Genomic DNA, 19,030 nt, shown 5'->3' on the forward strand with positions numbered 1-19,030 from the left:
ATCTGAGATATTTCTTTTCATGAAACAACTTTACATTCTTTTTCTTCTGCATACAACAATAATGCAACCAAAATGCAACTCTAGCTTGTTTTACCATTCATTGATTAAAGCTGTTGACTTAGAAAATAAAATCAAACTGCATTACAATACTTTGAATTTAATTCGTCCTTGAACCTTGGTTCTTTCCACTACTATGTTCTGCTATTTCCTATGCTGCAAAGAAGTTTGCCAAAAGCCAAGGCTGCATATATAGTTTCAGAGACATCTAACAAGATGGAGCTGGAATAAGTAGAAGAAGTGAATAAATAATATGAATTATGACTTCTTTGTCAAATGGATGCATCAGGTGGGGTCTGTTTTCTTAATACATGTAGGACGGTACTTATAATGTTCTCAAATGGTCGACAATGCATCCCGGAGACAGCCTTCGATTGATCCACCTATATACAATCAATCCATCCATCCTGTAAAGAAAATTTAGTACTAAAATTGCTGCATGATAATTTAAGGGTGTAGATGGTCTGCTGAAACAGCTTTTCTATGATATGAATTGGAAGTAAAATGTTTCATCCTTACAGCAAAAAAAAAAAAAAAAAAAAAAAAAAAAAACGAAGTCATATGTACATCATTTTTTCGTTTCTTTTTTCTTCTCTTATTTTGGTAGAATAGAATAGTCTGCCTATTATAACACAGCAAGTGATAAGCTCTCCTTAAGTAATCTGCAGAGTTAAGCCTCACGGTTCTTGAAAGCAATAAAAGCATGTCAAGATCCCTGAAGAAAGTCTGGCCTCAGAATGTATGTACCAGCCAATTGTGAACCCCATCATTATTTTGGATGTAAGGACCTGAGGTTCTTAGTGTCTTTGAGGTCAAAGTTTGTGCAAAGAAACAGATCCTGGGAAGCAACAATCTTTGAAGCATGATGGCATAGACATTTACTGGTTTTGAAGTTCGGATTCAGGCAGCCTAGTTGGTTCTGTGGTGACGGAGTTGCCCATATCCTTTGTCTTGTGCAGCAGGAAAATTCCTGACAGAATGGTAATGCAATCTGCATAGCATTCTGTGAGTCCCAGTCCTGAATTAGAAATAGAATATTTAGACTATGAACCTTGAATAGATGGCTCAATAGTTATAGAAGGCATCAGTGAGTAAGAATTCGATCATGCTACCATGTCTTCTACCAACATGACAACTCAACTTGGAATATATAGGACAAGGGACAACTAAAATATATAAAGGGATAACTGGAGGTGCCACAAGCAAAGCTGTTAGGGGAAAGTGATGCAGGAAATGATATGAAAGCGAAGAATGGGAAGTGATAATTGAGAAAATAACCTAATGCAGGAAATGGGAAATATGGTCACCAAGTAAACAGAATAGCTTATACAACACATGCGCAAAAACCACTTAGAAACTGGTTTCCAAGTGGATCATCACTAGTTTTTGATGTTGGACTCAATTTCATAAATAGCTAAAACTGAAGTTATGGATATTTATAAAGGAACTTCTCTTTTGAGAGTGTTTGGTCTCTCTCTTCCTATAAGAAAACAAAGAGAGTTTAATGTATCAAAGAAATGGAAAGTGGTTTTATCAAGACCATAAAGGAGAACTTCATTTCAGTTTTTCCTCCCTTTTCCCCTTATAGTTTTAAAACATCTGGGATTGAAACCTCTATGTGGTGGGTTGGAGTAGATGATAAGCAGGGGCAAGCGCCAACAGCAGGTCTCTCTCTCTGCGCCCCCCGCCACCCCCCACCCCTTGTCATGACATTTTCTTCAGCACTAATCCATTAGGATTTAGGAGTCTGGTTTCCAAAACTATGCTTTTTTTTCCTGTTTATGTTTTGGAACGAGTTTCTCAAGAATCACACCAGTTTCTCAATTTGGTTTCTCTGAAACTTCCACTGAGATGTAAACCAGTTGCCTACTAACTACTATCAACTCTGTTCTTGGACAAGGATTATACTCCCAACTTGAACTAAGCCTAGATACAGCTGTATAAATGTGAAACTAACAGAAGTCACAATAATCAAACTAATAAAAAACTAAAACAGTATTATCTTGAAAAATTTCATTCAATTGTGAAGACTGTTGCAACATACAGGCTTTGCTTTATACACAGTTCTTTGAAGGACCTACGCCTAAGAAGTATAGAAACATTAGAGTAAATACTAAAATCACAAATAACCTAAAAGCAATGATGGTAAAGATATATTTTGGGGCAAGTCTTTTCAGGGCCTAGTAAATTTGTTGAAACAGGTTCATGAATCCAATTGATTAATGATTTGTCCATTATAAATACCACAAACACTAACAGAATAATGCTAAAAAAACGTCCAACAGGAAGAAACCTAGAAAGTCTTGGTGATGTTACCGAATCCAAATGTAGCCTTCCAGCTGACTGGCTTAGAAGATATTCCCAATCCTAAAGATATTCATCAAAGTGAAAGTGACCACACCTCCACATCAAAATATCAATAAGAAGTCCAAGACTCCAAGTATGCAGTTTGATATCATTTAGTCTCATTGTGTATGTTAATTTGAGTTTAGGGCCATCATGATGAGAACTCCCGTTGCTACCTTCCCTGCCTTACTGCACTTAATTGTTGATGGGAGCATGTCTTCATGTATGCACAATTGCACATTGTCCAAAGATTCTTGGCATGTTCAGGGACAGCTTGAAGCTGATAGTGTAAGCACAATGTTTTCATCATGCCCTCATGTTAGATAAATCATCGAACACTGTTGATTACCTTATTGTCAATAGCTTGCTCTTGGATAAGAACCTTTGTTGAGGTAATGTGTCTTCATGAGCTACAGAATTATTCTAAGTCGGCTCATCATCATGCTCCTCCTTCATGCATGACTCCAGCCTTGTAAGTGATATTAGGTTGACCATCACTAATGCTCTCATATTTTGATGAAGCAGAAATTGAGTAACTTTATTTAACTCTTTAGTTTTAACCTCAAAAAGGCAAGTTATGATTGCTTGATACCTTGGGTAGATAGCAATGATAATTCATGTTATGACTATTCTTTATCTCAAGTGACATATTCTATGTTACAAGTGCATATTTGTTGGATCAGCTCCTTAAATAGATTAACATTTCACTTATTGTAGTCAGCCAATAAGATAAATACTATAGCTTGCTCAAAACTCTCTTTTTTGGATAAAGAGGGACAATCCTCAAAATTCAAATAGTTTTGGCTTGCATGATCAGCTAAAGCAAAAGAATAAAAATGAGAAGGCAGAGAAGTGCTATTGAGAAAGGAGAGGTCAGTTGTAACAAGCATTGAAGGGTAGTGACCATGTGCCATATATCCCACAACAGATGGTTGAACTTAAGTCTCAAATAATTAATTTGGTGCAAGATTGTTAATAAGGAGCATAAATTATGAACCAAAATAAAGAACTAACGCATGGAGTTTTGCATTTATTTGAATAAAAAATAAAATTTAAAGCTAGAAATTCCACACATGTTCAATAGCAAAGAATGACAACTATATCCTTCTGCATATGCCTCAAATGAGTGGGATCCAAGAAACCAATTGGAGTCACATGACCCAATAAATAGAGTCTAATTTAATCCTCTTTTCTTTTCTTTTTTAAGAAAAAAGGAGCAGTAGGGACAACCCAGCATTTATTACAGGAGTGGTCTAGGTATGGATTTTGAGACTGGATAAGAATTTTAAGACTTGTTAAATCTTTGCAGCCCGTGCATGTAAATTTTAAGACTGCATAAGAACCAAAGTCGATGATCATGTTATCACAGTAGATGTCATGGAAAGGATGCTTCATATAGGGGTGAAGGAGAAGCTAATGCCAGAGGATGGTGGCGACAGCATCTCTATAACTCTCCATATGAACCAGGACGTGGTGTGGGTTGACCTAGTAGTCTTCACCACTCTAGTTAATATCCTTCTTACAGAGTGTTTGATTTGGTCAATGAATTCAACATTGGGTCCACCCAAAATACTAAAGAAGATGGGAATAATTTTGGCCCCTAACTTATAATGGTTCCACCAAACAATGAAAAAAACAATCATGAGCTCATATGTTAGCGTTAACCAATCTCAAGGTCCATTTTGCTAATAAAAGTAATTTTATGTAGTTTAATTTGTACATAGGCAAACGGAAAGGCTTTATAAGCACCACCCGGGTTATTTCAAGTTGGGTTTGATCAAGGTCTGCTGAATCGGTCGGAATCGACCGATTCAGCCTGTACCGTACTGGGTACCGGTCGGCATCGGTATGGTACAATCATAAAATTTGGTTAAATTAGGTTCCTGTCATGCCTCGGATCTGGATCCGTGACACGGCCATGCTATTGCCGACTACCGTCCACAATAGCACAAAGCCCCATACATTGGTAACAAGTAGCCAAAACAGTCAAATTTTCATATATTAAAGTATTTTCGGTACAACTTGCTGGTTGTTATAAAATACAGTGCTTCTATACAGTACATGTACACAAAAGTATATATGTTTCACCCCAAAAAGAAAGAAGCCCTGTTACAAAAGAACAGTGTCTCTGACTGCTATCACTGGTGGTGATCTGAAAGAAAATATAAATGAACGGGTATGAGCTACACGACTCAGTAAGTAATCCTTAGAGGTGGGCATTGGGCCGGGCCGCCCATGGCCCGGCACGGCCCGGCACGAAACGGGCCGCTTGCTACAGTAACGGGCCGTGCTAGGCATGGCTTATAAAAAGGGGCCGGGCTGGGTTAAGGATTTCTGACTCGCGGGCCGAGCCCGGCACGGCCCATAAGGGCCTGGGCTGGCACGATTCATGGGCCAAACACAGCACGGCCCGCGGGCCAGCCCGGAATGGCCCATAAGGGCCTGAATTGACAATCAAGTCAATTCAACTCCTCTGCCAGTCCAGGTAAGAGAACACCATGGGGGAAAGACCTATATGAATTGACAACTGGAAAATTGAAAATCCACCAATTCTGTTACGGAAGCGAGGAAGCGAGCGAGCGAGAGAGAGAGAGAGAGAGAAAGATGGAGAGAGATCAAGACTCCTGATCTCCTCTTAATATCTATCATTCTTGGAAGGAGAAGCAAGGAAGCGGACTCCATTCCTGTCCCCTTAAATCTCTCTTCTCTCTCCCCTCCATTGCTCTGCCTTCCCACATCTATATCAGCTTTCGTCCCGGTCGGCGATGAGAAAGGGGCGAGCGGCGGCGACCACGGCGATGGCGGCGGCGGCCGCGGGAGGAGCCAGATCGGTGAAGGAGGCACGGTTCCGTGACATGAGGAAGCGACCATGGGGGTGGTTCGCGGTGGAGATCCGGGACCCCTGGAAGAAGAGCCGCGTCTAGCTCGGCACCTTCGACTCCGCCAAGGATGCAGCTCGCGCCTACGATGCCGCTGCCTGCGCCCTCCGCAGCCCCAAAGCCAAGACCAACTTCCCCCTCGGCACCGGCTCCCCCCTCCCCCCTCCCCCTTCTTTCGCCTCCTCCACCGCCGTCGCCCCCGTCGCCGGATTTCCCTTCCACCACCACCACCGCCCCTGTCACTGTAGTTTCTGGTCTCATAAAAAGAAGTGTTAGGGATGGGCTCTGTACTCCAGAGTGCTCCATGGCTTGACAGAGGGCTGAGTTACCTAGCTGGCTAGTGACGAGTTCACCTTGAATTGGAGGGAGAGCTCATTTCTGTTGCTAAAATTACTCAAAATGGGGAGTGGCGTTTATCCCTACTTCCACAAGGGTGTTTGAGACTCTTCTGGACTTAACAGAAGACTCTTCTGGGACGGCCCGTGCCGAGCCCGGCACGGCCCGCACCGAGCCCGGCACGGCCCGCCACCCCACGGGCCTAGGGTCGTGCCGGGCTTAGCCTTTAGGTTAAGCGGGCCGTGCCAGGCACGGCCTGTTTAGTAACAGGCCGGGCCAGGCACGGCCCGTTTGGTCTGTGGCCCGGTGGGCCTGGGCCAAGCCGGGCCCGGCACGGCCCGATGCCCATCTTTAGTAATCCTGCATAATCTTATTGGATCAACTATAATGCTAAACATGTTTAACAGGGTTTGAGAAGCTGACATGTACACTACCTAACAATTCATCATGATAAAACATTTATACTGAGAAAATAAATTAGTGTTTTATGTCATCAAGAATTTTCATAAAAATATATATCGTAAAAACCGTACCCCCGGCATACCGTGGTTCATACTCTCAGATGTTACTGTGAAGTCGTTATCGGCCACTAGCGGAGCCAGCTCAGTTATTATCGGTCACTGGTGGGGCCGGCTCAGTCATTCTTAGCCACTGGCAAGGCCGGCTCAGTTACATTCGATCAATAGCATCTAATAGCCCATTAATAGTACCTCTTGCAAGTAGTACCCCTTGGATACTACGGCAAATTCATTAACGGTCGCTGGCGGGGCCAGCTCAGTTTTTTATCAGCCACTGGCGGGGCCGGCTCAATCATTCTCGGCCACTAGCAAGGCCGGCTCAGTTGCATTCAGTCCGTAGCATCAAGAGCCCATAGTACCTCTTGCAAGCAGTACACATAGCTAGATGCAATTACTATATCAACTTGCATGCATGATACTTTAAAATCAGGATAAACATGATGCATGCATAACCATAAATTATGAGATCAGGCATGTTACTTACTTTATTTTAATATGCCATGCATGAAGTATGTATATGAATAATACTTCTATCTTAATAACCATGATGCTCACATGATCCATATTAAGATTAAAGAACAGGCTATTTGCATACATGATCCAACAAGATGAGGACAAATAACTTATACTTGATAATTCATGTAAGAAAACATAAACATAACATGATCCATAAAAGATTAAGGCAAGTTACTTACAGTAATTCATTATCCAAATTTCTTAAGTTCAGGTGATAGATCCTTATCACCTAAAACCACATCATAAGGATTACATTATTCTCTATTTATTTATTATACAATTTAGTTCATCTTACTATGGACTTGCTTGGGTCCCATCCAAGAATCTTAGCCCAATCCAATTTATCCCATCTGAAGCCTTTGGGGTTCAATTAAAACCAAATTGGGTCCTCATGGGTTAATTGGGCTTTTAATAAAAGGGTTGGGCCTGATTTATAATTGAGTCCAGCCTTTTCTAGCCAATTTGGCCTTTTGATTTGGTCGATAGACTTAGTCCCAAGTTTCATTAGGCTTAAATTTTGGTTCAGGGTCAATGTGGCTCATTTGGGCCTAAGTCTGGGTCAGCCCGAGATTAATTTGGCCTTCTGTCAGTTGAATTGGACTTGAACTGGGCCTGATTTAAAATTAATTCGGTCTGCTGAGACCAACAAAACTTAAATGGGATTCGGACCCAGCTCAATTAGGCTTAATTGGGTTCGGATTTAACCTAATTTGCTCAATTGAGTTGTTCAGACCCGGCTCAGTTTAGTTAGGTTCAGATCCGATGTCATTTGGGCTTGAATTTAGCCCGTTTTATTCAATTGGGCTCGGGTTCAGGTCTTATTGGGTTTACCAAACCTATTTTCTTTTATTTGGGCCTAACGAGTCTTGGACCCGAACCCGGATCCGACCCGTTAGGCCGACCCGCTTAAGGGGTCTTTCTCGGGTCTTCCAGAGGCTTCCGCCTCTTCGTCTCCTGCTCCCCTCTCTCTCTTTTGGTCTCTCCCTCTCTCTGTCTCTCTCTTTCTCTCCTTCGTCTCCACTGGAACTCTAGCCCCTTCGACCGAACCCCCGGCCTTGTCCTCCTCCGGCCTTTTCCTCTTCCCTTACAGCCCACTGTCTCCTCCCCTTCCTCTCGCTGGCAACCGGGGGGTGAGACTCCCTCGGCCCACCGTCTGAGGTGGTGCTCCCACCTCGGAGCAGCAAAGGACGGGAGGCTCGGCCCGGATGACCACCGAGCCTGGGCCTGGGCCGGACCTGGGTCATTCTCAGGCTGGCCAACCCGTAGCCTGAGTCTGGCCCACAGTGGAATCCGACGGCCTTTCCCCCGTGCCAGGGTCTTCTCCTCTCTGTTTCACTATTGAAACAAGGGGGAGAAGTACTCCACAGAGGAACATCCACCCCACTTCATTTAAACCCTATCTGCTTAAGTAAAACACATCTTACCTTGCTTCGGTTGGTTGCAGCCGAGCAGTATCACCTTCACGAAATCCCTCCTTCCTCCCCTAGGACTTTAGAGCTCTTTTAGCCTCCAACTCCAAGGGTCCGGCTTCTCTGATGCAGTACTCCAGAGGGCTAGAGATTAAGGCCCTATTTGGGGGAGCTTTTGGAGGGCCAAAAAGCACTTTCTGGCCCTCCAAAAGTACTTTTAGATAAAAAATGATGTTTGGTAAAAGTTTCAGAAAGCTGTTTTAGCTTTTGCGGGAAGCTGAAAACAGCTTTTGGGGAGAAGCTCCAATTTGGAGCTTTCCGAAAATGTTGTTTTCAGCTTTGTCGGGAAGCTGTTTTTTGGACCAAAATACCCCCATTTATATCTCATTTTTTTCCCCAAAACCCTCATCCCATCTCTTCCTCTCTCACCCATCCTCTCCCTCTCCCTCTCTATCTTCTTCTTCCTCTCAACGCCGCCGCCTCTGTTCCTTCTTCTTCTTTTTTTTTTTTTTTTTTTGTTTTGAGAGCACGTGGCTGCCCATGGTGGCAGCCACCATGCTGGCCACCACCCATGGTCGGCAATCCTTCTATATTTCAATGAAATAAAATAATAAATAAATAAATAATATAAATAACATAAATAAAAAGAAAAATAATGAGTGAGCGGCAAATAATCTGATCTAAATAAATAAATAAATAAAAATATTAGTAATTATTTAACCAATTTTATCACCTAGCTAGAAAATTTGTTAGAGACAAAGTATGCGGTACCGACTGTACCGACGTACCGGTGGGCATCGGTACCGGTACGGTACCAAACCAAACCGAGCCGAACCGGTACTGTACCGATGGGACTAAAAGCCAAAAAAAATTTGGAGCCGGTACGGACTGTCGGTTCGGTCCGTTCGGTCCGGTACCGGATCGGTACGCATCGGTACTGGATCGATACGCGTCGGTACCAGATCGGTACGCATCGGTACCGAAATATGTAGCTGTACCGTACCGGTAGGGTCCGGTACCGATATGTACCGGCCGGTACCGACGGTACGGCAGACCATGGTTAGAGAGATAAATGGTCATTAGAAGGATGAAAAATTAATTTACACTAATAATTATAATATTTTATATATTTATTATTGTATTATACTATAAATATAATATTATATTACATTATACATAATACATTGATATGTTATGTTAAATAATTTAATATTATATTAAATTATTATTTTATAATACATAATGTTATAGTACTATATTATAATAATATTATATTATATCATATATTTATGTATTAATACGTATTATATTTTATTATGTTCTGTTGTATAATACTGGTAATGTCCTTTATGATTATTTTGTCACACAAAAGTACTTCCTCAGTTTGTTTACCAAATACATGTTAAAGTGCCACAGCACTTTAGAAATGTAGTTACCAAACAGCAAACAGCTTTTTATAAACGCTCTGCTTCAGACAGCTCTACTTCCAACAGCTCTACTTCCAAAAGCTCTACTACTAACAGCTCCCCCAACCAGGGCTTAAGAGGGTATAGCAAACCTTAGGTTAAAAAGCTGAGTGTTTATATAATGCTGCTTAAGAAATGACCCCTTGGAGAGGTGGCATCCTCTCTTTCCCCCTTGCTCCGGGAGCCTCCAGCTGCCTCCCTTCCTCAGGTCAGCTAAGTTCCTCCATTCAGGGCCGGCCCGACCCCTAGGCGACCTAGGCGGTCGCCTAAGGCCCCGGCCCTATAAAAGGCCCCGCCCCAAAAGCCTGAACTACGCCGCTGTGGAGTGGGGACAAAGGATTTGGGATACGTTTACGGCTGGGATGAGGTGAGGAATAGCTGAGAGCTGAGGAATAGCTGTCAAGTGATCACACCTCCATTGCCTACGATTTTTGGGTGAGCCTTCTTCTCCTGCTCTTCTTCCTCTTTCCTTCCAGAATCCCTTAAAAATGGATTTTTCGCTCATCCATGTGATTTAGAGCCTTAGAGGGCAATAATCGTGCTGTATAGATCATTTTTGTTTCTTGGATGGTGCTGGGTTTCCTGTGTTTGCGGGTTTTGAGAAGTGGAGGGGCAGATTTGAGTTTGGACTTGAGTTTTATCGCTGTTTGTTGTCTGTTCTGGGTCTATTGTTGCCGAAACCGTATCAAAATACTACCTTTTTTAACAGATTTACCTGGTTTCCTGTTGATAATTTGCAATTTATACAAGAAAAATCGCAGGGGGGAAATGGTTTTTTTTTAGTGTTTTTTTCCGTCGCTTTCTCATTTATAGCTTGCATTTAAATGTAAAAATGGTGGAAAAGAGAGATCTTTTTAGCTGTTCAGGTGGGTTTCGCCTTCTTTTTTCTTTTTCAGCTGGTTACTGAACTCATCATGGAGCCCCAGTTTAGATTCTGATGGTTCTTTCCAGTTGCTCTCGATGCGAGCATTCTAAAGGCTGGTCATACATTTGGGGTTTTTCAATCTTTTGTTTAACCAATTGCAAAAATCAGACATTTTCTAGATTCCAAATGGATTTTGAGCATCGGCGAGATGGTACTGTTTTTACTTCTTTGATTGTCAGATGACCTCATTCTATGATTTTTGAGTCTTTCCCATTTGGTAGTCCCCTGTCACAACTCCAACAAATTTGATCTGACACCTATTCACCCACTATATGCAACTATATGTCTTTAGGTTGTGTATGTCTTGTAACAACATATGATTATGAATCTTGTAACTGCATACAGCAATATATTTTTTGATTTGCCTGTCTATGCTTATTGGTATCAACACAATGTCTGCCACATTTGTCTCTGTGTACTGTAAATGTCATCAGCCCGCTGTTGCTCGTAAGTTATTCGATGAAATGCTTGAGAGGAATGAGATTGGAACCATGAATTCTAGTGCTGGATCCACTAATGATGCACAATATGTAGTGCTATCGAATATTTATGCTGCTTCAGAAAAATGGGAAGAAGCAGAGAGGATAAGGAGGAGAATGGTGGAAAATGGAATACAAAAAATGTGTGGTTGCAGTTCGATCATGAAAGGTAACACAGACTATCAGTTCCATGCTGGGGCAATTGTAGAGTCTCAAGCACATATGCTATGTGGGGCCTTGGATTAGACATTTTAAGTAGTACGATCATGAGAATTGGCGGACGCTGGCATTGTTTGGATGTTTCCAAACTCAAACAGGTTAGAGAAAAAATATTCAATACTGAGCTGAAGCAAGGAAGAAGGTATTGGCTCCTCTCTTAGACTAATTTTGATAGTGGATCACTGGATAAACTAGGATACCAAGCAGTGAGCTGAGATGAGATGAAAACAGTGCGATATTGTTTGCACACAATGAGCAAATACGGTAATGAACCCGTAAGGGTGTAAAGATATACTAATTCTTATTCAAGATTGAAGCATAGTAAACAAGGTTTAAAAAAAAGAATCTGTGATACGTAACTAAGCATAGATTCCCGTCAACAAGAGGAAGTCTTCAAAAATTCTTTCACCATTTCAAAAAAAAAAAAAAAGGCCCCTCCTTAGTGAGTTTGCCTTAGGCCCCCAAATGCATTAGGCCGCCCCTGCCTCCATTAACCGAGGATGAGAGGTGGCGGGCTCCTAATTTGCATGGTTAGGGGCCAAGAGCTGGCCTTCTCTCCACTGGCCAGCTGGGGCCCTCTCATTTCTGCCCTCAGGCGTGAGGTGGCAGCCCTCCATGGCTGCCATCCATGGGTCCAATATGGCCCAATAATACCTGGCCCAAATACCCTTAAACTGAACCTCAAAAGTATTGGCCCAGTTAGTATTGGGCTCGGACATTACATTCTTCCCTCCTTAAATAAATTTCGTCCTCGAAATTAAACATACCTCAATTCTCGAAGAGCTGGGGGGTAACTCTGACGCATCTCTTCTTCCAGTTCCTAAGTAGCTTCCCTTTTAGTGTGATTGGTCTACTAGACTTTAACATAGGGAATAGTGTGCTTTCGTAGAATCTGTTTTTTTCTATCAACAATGTGCAGGGGAACCTCTTCATAGGTCAAATCTTCATTTATTTGCAAAGGTTCATATGGCACCACATGGTTAGGATCCGGGATGTACCTTCGTAGAAGAGAGACATGAAAGACATCGTGTAGCCTGATAGCTCTGGAGGCAAGGCCAACCTGTAGGCAACCTTGCCTACTCTGGCAAGAACCTCGAATGGACTGATATAGCGAGGACTTAACTTGCCGTGTCGCCCAAATTGGGTAACACCCTTCGAAGGAGAAATTTTTAGGAAGACAAAGTTTCCCTCCAAAAATTCCAATGCCCTTCTCCCTCTGTCAGCCCATCTTTTCTGTCTGTCCTGGGTAGCCTGAAGCCTTCGCTTAATTAAAAGCACTTTATCTCTAGTATTCTAAACTAGTTCAGGACCCAGTAACTTTCGCTCCCCGACATCATCCCAATGCAGAGAAGATCGGCATTTTCTTCCATAAAGAGCTTCATATAGGGCCATCTGAATGCTGGAATGGTAACTATTGTTGTAAGCAAACTCTACTAGAGGTATGTGATCATCCCAGCTTCCACCTAAATCCACAGTACAAGCTCTCAATATGTCCTCCAGAGTTTGGATTGTCCACTCTGACTGACCATCAGTCTGGGGGTGATATGCTGTACTGAGTCTCAATTCGGTACCCATAGCCTTCTGAAAGCTTCCCCAGAATCTGGATACGAATCGGGGGTCGTGATCAGAAATAATACTCACTGGCACTCCATGCAGGCGCACAATCTCATCAATATATATTTGAGCCAGTTTGTCCAATGGGTTACCAATCCTGAAAGGTAGGAAGTGAGCCGATTTCGTGAGACGATCAACAATCACCCACACTGCATCATTCTTTCTTACTATTCTAGGAAGCCCAATAACAAAGTCCATAGTAATATGCTCCCATTTCCACTCTGGGATTTCTATTGCTTCCAGTAATCCAGCCGGCCTCTGGTGTTCTGCTTTTACCAGCTGACAGGTCAAGCATCGGGCCACAAACTCAGCTATTTCTCTCTTCATACCCTTCCACCAGTAATGTTCTCGAAGATCCCTGTACATCTTGGTACCGCCAGGGTGGATAGAGAAACGAGATTGGTGGGCCTCTTTCAAGATTTCCTTCTTCGGTTAGCATCAGCTGGAACATACAACCGGTGGCCAAATCTCAGGATGTCATCTGGGTGGATCTAGAGTTTGGGTCGCAACCCTTTCTCTACTTCGTCCTTGAGCTGACAGGTGTGCACATCAGACTGCTGAGCGACTTTTATTCTGTCAATCAGTGTTGGTTGCACTCTCAAAGTGGCCAGTAGACTTCTTGCAGTTTGTATAACCACCTCAACCTGCAATTTGTCAAGATCCCTCTGAATCTGCGGCTGAGTGGTAAGTAATGCAGCGGAGCCCATTGCCGACTTTCTGCTTGAAGCATCAGCCACCACGTTGGCCTTTTCTGGGTGGTACTTAATGCTCAAATCATAATCCTTCAAAAGCTTCAACCACCTTCTTTGCCTCATATTCAATTCCTTCTGGGTGAATATATATTTTAGACTCTTATGGTCAGTATATACTTCACAGTGTTCGCCATATAGATAGTGTCTCGAAAGTTTCAAGGCGAAAACTACTGCAGCTAGCTCTAGGTCATGGGTCGGGTAATTCTACTCATAAGGTTTTATCTATCTTGAGGCATAGACTACTACCTTGCCATTTTGCATGAGTACACAACCTAGCCCGTTCTTGGAGGCATCACTATAAATAATAAATTCTCCGGTTGAGGACGGCAAGATTAAAATTAGAGCAGATACTAACCTCTGTTTAAGCTCCTGAAAAATTTTCTCGCAATTGTCGTCCCAAATAAACTTGGCCCGTTTCTTAGTCAAACGGCTCAAGGGAGTGGCTATCTTGGAGAATCCTTCCACAAATCGTCGGTAATACCCGACCAGTCCTAAGAAGCTTCTAATTTCTTTGACATTGGTGGGACGAGGCCAATCCACCACCACTTCTATCTTCTTGGGGTCTACCGATACTCCATTCTTCGAGATCACATGACCGAGAAATGCCACACTGTTCAACCAGAATTCACATTTGCTCAGCTTGGCATATAACCTTTTCTCTCGAAGAGTTTGTAGCACCACTCTCAAATGATCTTTGTTGTAATAACCCAAAAAAAAAAAATTATAAAAAGGGATAGAATAGTCCTTTAAAATTGATATAAGGGGTAAAATTGGAAGGAATCAAAAGATAATGGCATAGTTGTAGATGTGTTGAAGTGGCAAGGGTAAAATTGGAAGAAATCAAAAGTTAATGGCATAAGAGTAGATATGTTGAAGTGTTAGAGGCAAAATGAAAATTTAATAATATTAAACAAAGGGTGAATAGTGTTTTGATGTGACTTAATTAGGGAGGGTTTGCTATGGCTTTTGGATGGAAACCGAAAGAGAGTCACAGAGAGGGGGAGTCTCAGGCGTGAAACAGAGAGAAAGAAAAAAAAAAGAGAAGGAGAAGAAGAAGAAGAAAAAAGAAAAAGAAAGGGATTCGAGATAGAAGGGAGCTCCGGTTGCACTGCGAGCTGAAGGAAAAAACGTAGGTCTCCTTCCCCTCTACGCAAGGACCCAAGTTTCACAAGAAGAAAAAGGTAAATACTCGTCCCTACCTAGTATTCTAAAGAATTTATGCTATAGAAAGGGTAGATGACAGTTCTAAAGGGTGTTAAAAGGGGAAGAATCGGATTTCGACAAATTTTTCCAGCACTACGGAAAAACCGTGTCGAAGTCTCAACTTCGGCAAATTATTTCGGGGGTCAAACGGCCTCCGATAATGATGCATGTTACCTTTTTGGAATCCCCTATGAGTGTAGAACATTGGGTATAAATTTCATAAAAATTAGAGTTCGGAAAGTGGATCAAAATCAGGATGAAGTGACCCACTGTCGGTCCGGGTTACTATTCATCCGAGATAAAAAAGATGAAAAAGTGGTGTTGGGTCGACTCAAAGTAAGCCGGAGTCGACTTAGGGCTGAGTGGGGTCGACCCAAGTTTGGTAGGATCGACTCTCTCAGAAAATCCTAGAGAATGGAGATTTTCGGCTCTGTGCTGGGGGTCGACTCAGGGTAGCTGGGGCCGATCCAAGCGGGGGTCGACTCTCAAAGTTGGGGTCAACCCAAGATTTAGTAAAATTTTGGATTAAAAGGGATTCGATCCTTTCGCACACCTTGACCCTATAGCATTGGTCCCAGGGTGTGTGTGGGATACTCTTGCATCATGATTCATGTAAATTGAGGATTAATTTAATAAGAATAAAGGGAAAAAGGAAAAGATTTAGAAAAAGGAAGAGTTGAATCAATTAAAGTTTTCTATATTTATGATTGGCACGTAGATTATGGCCCTTGATACAAGACTAAATGTATTGTAAATGCATGTATCAGTTGGGCAAGAAGCTAGGGAATAAGAGGAGGAAGTCTCCTACTGCCTACCATAAAGTACTAGAGGCGTATCAGGGCTGTGCCAGATTGACAGGTGAGTGGGAGTCATGTATTTTGCACCATGAGCATCCTTAATTCATTTTCATGAATGTCGCCAAGTGTGAATTGATTCCACTTGAGCATATTGATTGATATTGTAGTAGATTCCTCTATAATCTTGATTCTCCATGCTTGATTATTTTGTACATGCATTTGAGGGAACATTGAGAGGAATTACAAGGGGTAGATGAGTAGTTAAATTAGTTCCAAATTGTAAAATGACTTCTTTTGTAAATTGATTTCATTTCCTCTATTTTAAAGACTTGTGAGTCGTAGCTCTGATTATACTCCTTTATGAGTAATTAAATTGGATCTGAATTGTCAAATGACTTCTTTTGTAAATTGATTTCATTTCCTCTATTTCAAAGACTTGTGAGTGGTAGCCTTGATTATACTCCTTTATGAGTAGTTAAATTGGATCCGAATTGTGAAATGACTTCTTTTGTAAATTGATTTCATTTCCTCTATTTCAAAGACTTGTAGAGCCCTTCTCATGGTATATTGAGTTGCATTGTACTCCCGTGATTCCTCACTCCCAACCCTGATGTCAGTTATGATTGGGTCGTAGCCGAGTGAGTGGTAGTCTTGATTATGCTCCTTTTTAGTAGAGTATTGGGAAGGTGCATTATGGCATTTATGCATGGCTTGGCAGTATCTACAGGACACCTATAGTCGATGGGGTTGAACATCGGCCTGTGTGCACATAGTAGCCTTCTGGGTGGGCGGAGCCCAGTCCCTTCCTAGGGGGGACACGGCCCTAGGCGTAGGATCGGCCGGTCCTACGACTTATATTCTGCTTGCCACCGGGCATAGTAAGACCCCGTGAGGTGCAGTACGGCTTTCCGCGGATATAGAATTCCCGCGAGGTGCCGTTTAGTATATAGATATGAGATGTTTCTATAGATTTCTGTTCTGGATACTGGCCAGCATTTACATGATCAGTGTGGTGTCTTATCCTGCATATGCATGTGACAGTAGGCAGTTGTTGTGGTTCGCCTGGGGCGTAAGACCCACCTCCCGATAGCTGTCTAGTGATGACTTTGCATATGGACACCCTAATTTACATATTGGTGTGGTGTCATATTCTATGCATGCATATGGCAGTAGGGAGTTGTTGTGGTTCGCCTGGGGCGTAAGACCTACCTCCCGATAGCTATATATCAATGTTTCAGCATATTGACACCTGATTTGTATATTCCAGCATTATGATCTGTCGAGCATATTCATGGGTAGCATATATGATTACTTGATTATTCCATATGTGCTCCAGATGAGTTGATTGTGATTGTGGTGATATTGATGATTTACTCCATATTCTCTATATTGAGTTCATGTTCATCTTGTTATTGATCTTGAGATTTCATCTCGAGCCATGATTATATTCTGTCTCATGTGCATAGTACTCTCTACTCCACTCACTGAGTATTGATATACTCACTCTCCAGTTTGGTGTTTTTGATTGCAGGGCAGGTATTGTATAGAGAGGAGCAGGATTAGTGGTTGTCTGCTAGCTGTGCCGCTCCATAGTATAGTATAATGTAGATAGAGGTTTATACCTTTTGGTGTATTATAAACCTTCTGTTGTATATAGTGTATAGTTACAGTCATAGATCCTGTTGTGGATATGGGTTTAACCATGGATGGAATGGGAACCAGATTTTTATACAGATGAGTTATATGCCTGTGATAATGTATTGATATATATTGTCCAGGTTCATTATGTGACAGATTATGTGATTGCTGCTCTGACAAGTAGTGTTGTTGTATGTAATGAGATAATCCTGATAGGTCACCATTGGAAAGGTGATCATTTTGTGCATGCATCATGCCAAAATTTTTCAGAATTTATGGATGATTGATAGGTAGTAGGGTTCTACGTGGTGGCTGGTGGCCTTATGCCTACCCGCACCCTAGGACCGTCGCGGCGGCCCGCCGGGAACGAAGCGGGGGTCGTGACAGAGGTGGTATCAGAGCAAAGGTTAAGAAGAGTCTTGTCAGAGCAATAGGGTGAGTCAGGATTAAGTATAGGATTATACTATAGAGCATAGGATTTTTCTGTATGTTATTTTATGAGTCATTTACAATTCAGTAAAATATATTTGGGGATGAGATTTTAGAGTTCTTTTTGGCTCTACTTGAGACAAAATTTTATATCATTCAGTTTACAATCAAGATTTGTATTTTGATAGAAAGTCAATTAATCAATTCGGAGGATATTGATCAGAGTTGTGCAGCGAAAGTATAGTGGATCGAGTCAATTTAAATTGGTCAAAAATATTGACTGTGATGGGAGACTAGATTTTTCAATAATGAAGATTTGTGTTAATAAGAGAAGGTGAATATTGTAGATTCTCGAATTAATTATGATATGACTATGTGACCTCTCTGATGGTTTTTGCTATTTGGCTATGTTAAGAGATAATTTTTGTAAACTCATCATAAATTCTTGACTGCTAGGTAGCCATAAGCAACATGGAGGATGAAAGAGAAATAAGGGCACCTTCCCCGGACCCTGATAGCCAATCAATTTCACAAACTACTCCATGCTCCATAGCAACCCAAGCAGATTTGGCAGGAGTGTACCAGTTAATAGCACAACTGCTTGAGCAACAGCAGCAGATGCAGTTGGCTGCCCAACCTGTACAGCCGATGGAATCCTATTACGAGAGGTTCCGTAGGCTGAATCCACCGATGTTTGATGGTGGATTCAATCCCATGATAGCTGAGACCTGGATCCGGGAAATGGAGAAGATGTATGAGTTACTCCAATTTTCCGAGGAGGTAAAAGTCAAATTAGCTACCTCTATGCTAAGGGGAAGTGCTGATTATTGGTGGACTGCTATGAAGACAGCATATGAGGTCGACGGAATGACCTGGAAAGATTTTAAGAGGATATTTTATACTAAGTACTTTTCGAACTCAGTCAGGCAAATAAAACAGAATGAGTTTTTATCACTGTCTCAGTCCGAATATATGACTGTCCTGGATTATGCCAATAGGTTCGAGGAGCTGAGTCGATTTTGCCCCCAGTTCATGGAGGACGATATGAGTAGAGCCAACCGGTTCGAACAAGGGCTTAGATACAGAATCAGGTCCTGAACATCTTTATAGATAATTTCCAGTTATAAGGATATTTTGGATAGAGCTTTGAAAGTGGAGGCTGAATTAAAAAGATCCGATAAAGAAAGGGCTGACCTGATGAGATATAGACCTGCTAGAAGTCAGAGTGGCAGGCCATGGGATTTCGGAGACACCCCAATTCAAAAGAAGCCCAGGGCCCGCACTTACTCTAGCAGATTCCATAGTGGGCCCTATATGAGGAGAGCGAGGGCATGTTATAGTTGTGGGCGGACTGGACACCTGGCACATGATTGCCTGTACAAGAGGAGGAATGAGCCCAGACCTCCTGTACTTGGTGACCAGAGGCCAAGAAGCAATGCTCGAGTTT

At 42.2% G+C, this 19,030-nt stretch overlaps 1 long non-coding RNA gene and 1 pseudogene across 1 annotated transcript; one reads left to right on the forward strand and one right to left on the reverse strand.

Moving 5' to 3' along the window:
• Nucleotides 1-630: 630 nt before the first annotated feature.
• Nucleotides 631-19,030, reverse strand: part of LOC103697039 (putative magnesium transporter NIPA1) — a 67,384-nt pseudogene continuing 48,984 nt past the window's right edge.
• LOC149753614 (uncharacterized) lies at nt 9,391-18,084 on the forward strand. The gene is made up of 2 exons (XR_016400157.1): nt 9,391-9,962; nt 17,048-18,084. It is a non-coding gene; the product is annotated as an uncharacterized LOC149753614 (long non-coding RNA).

This window comes from Phoenix dactylifera, chromosome 4 (genome assembly GCF_051530095.1).
Source record: "Phoenix dactylifera cultivar Ajwa chromosome 4, Ajwa_hap1_PhDact_Kaust_v1.1, whole genome shotgun sequence".
Classification (NCBI taxonomy): Eukaryota; Viridiplantae; Streptophyta; class Magnoliopsida; order Arecales; family Arecaceae; genus Phoenix; species Phoenix dactylifera.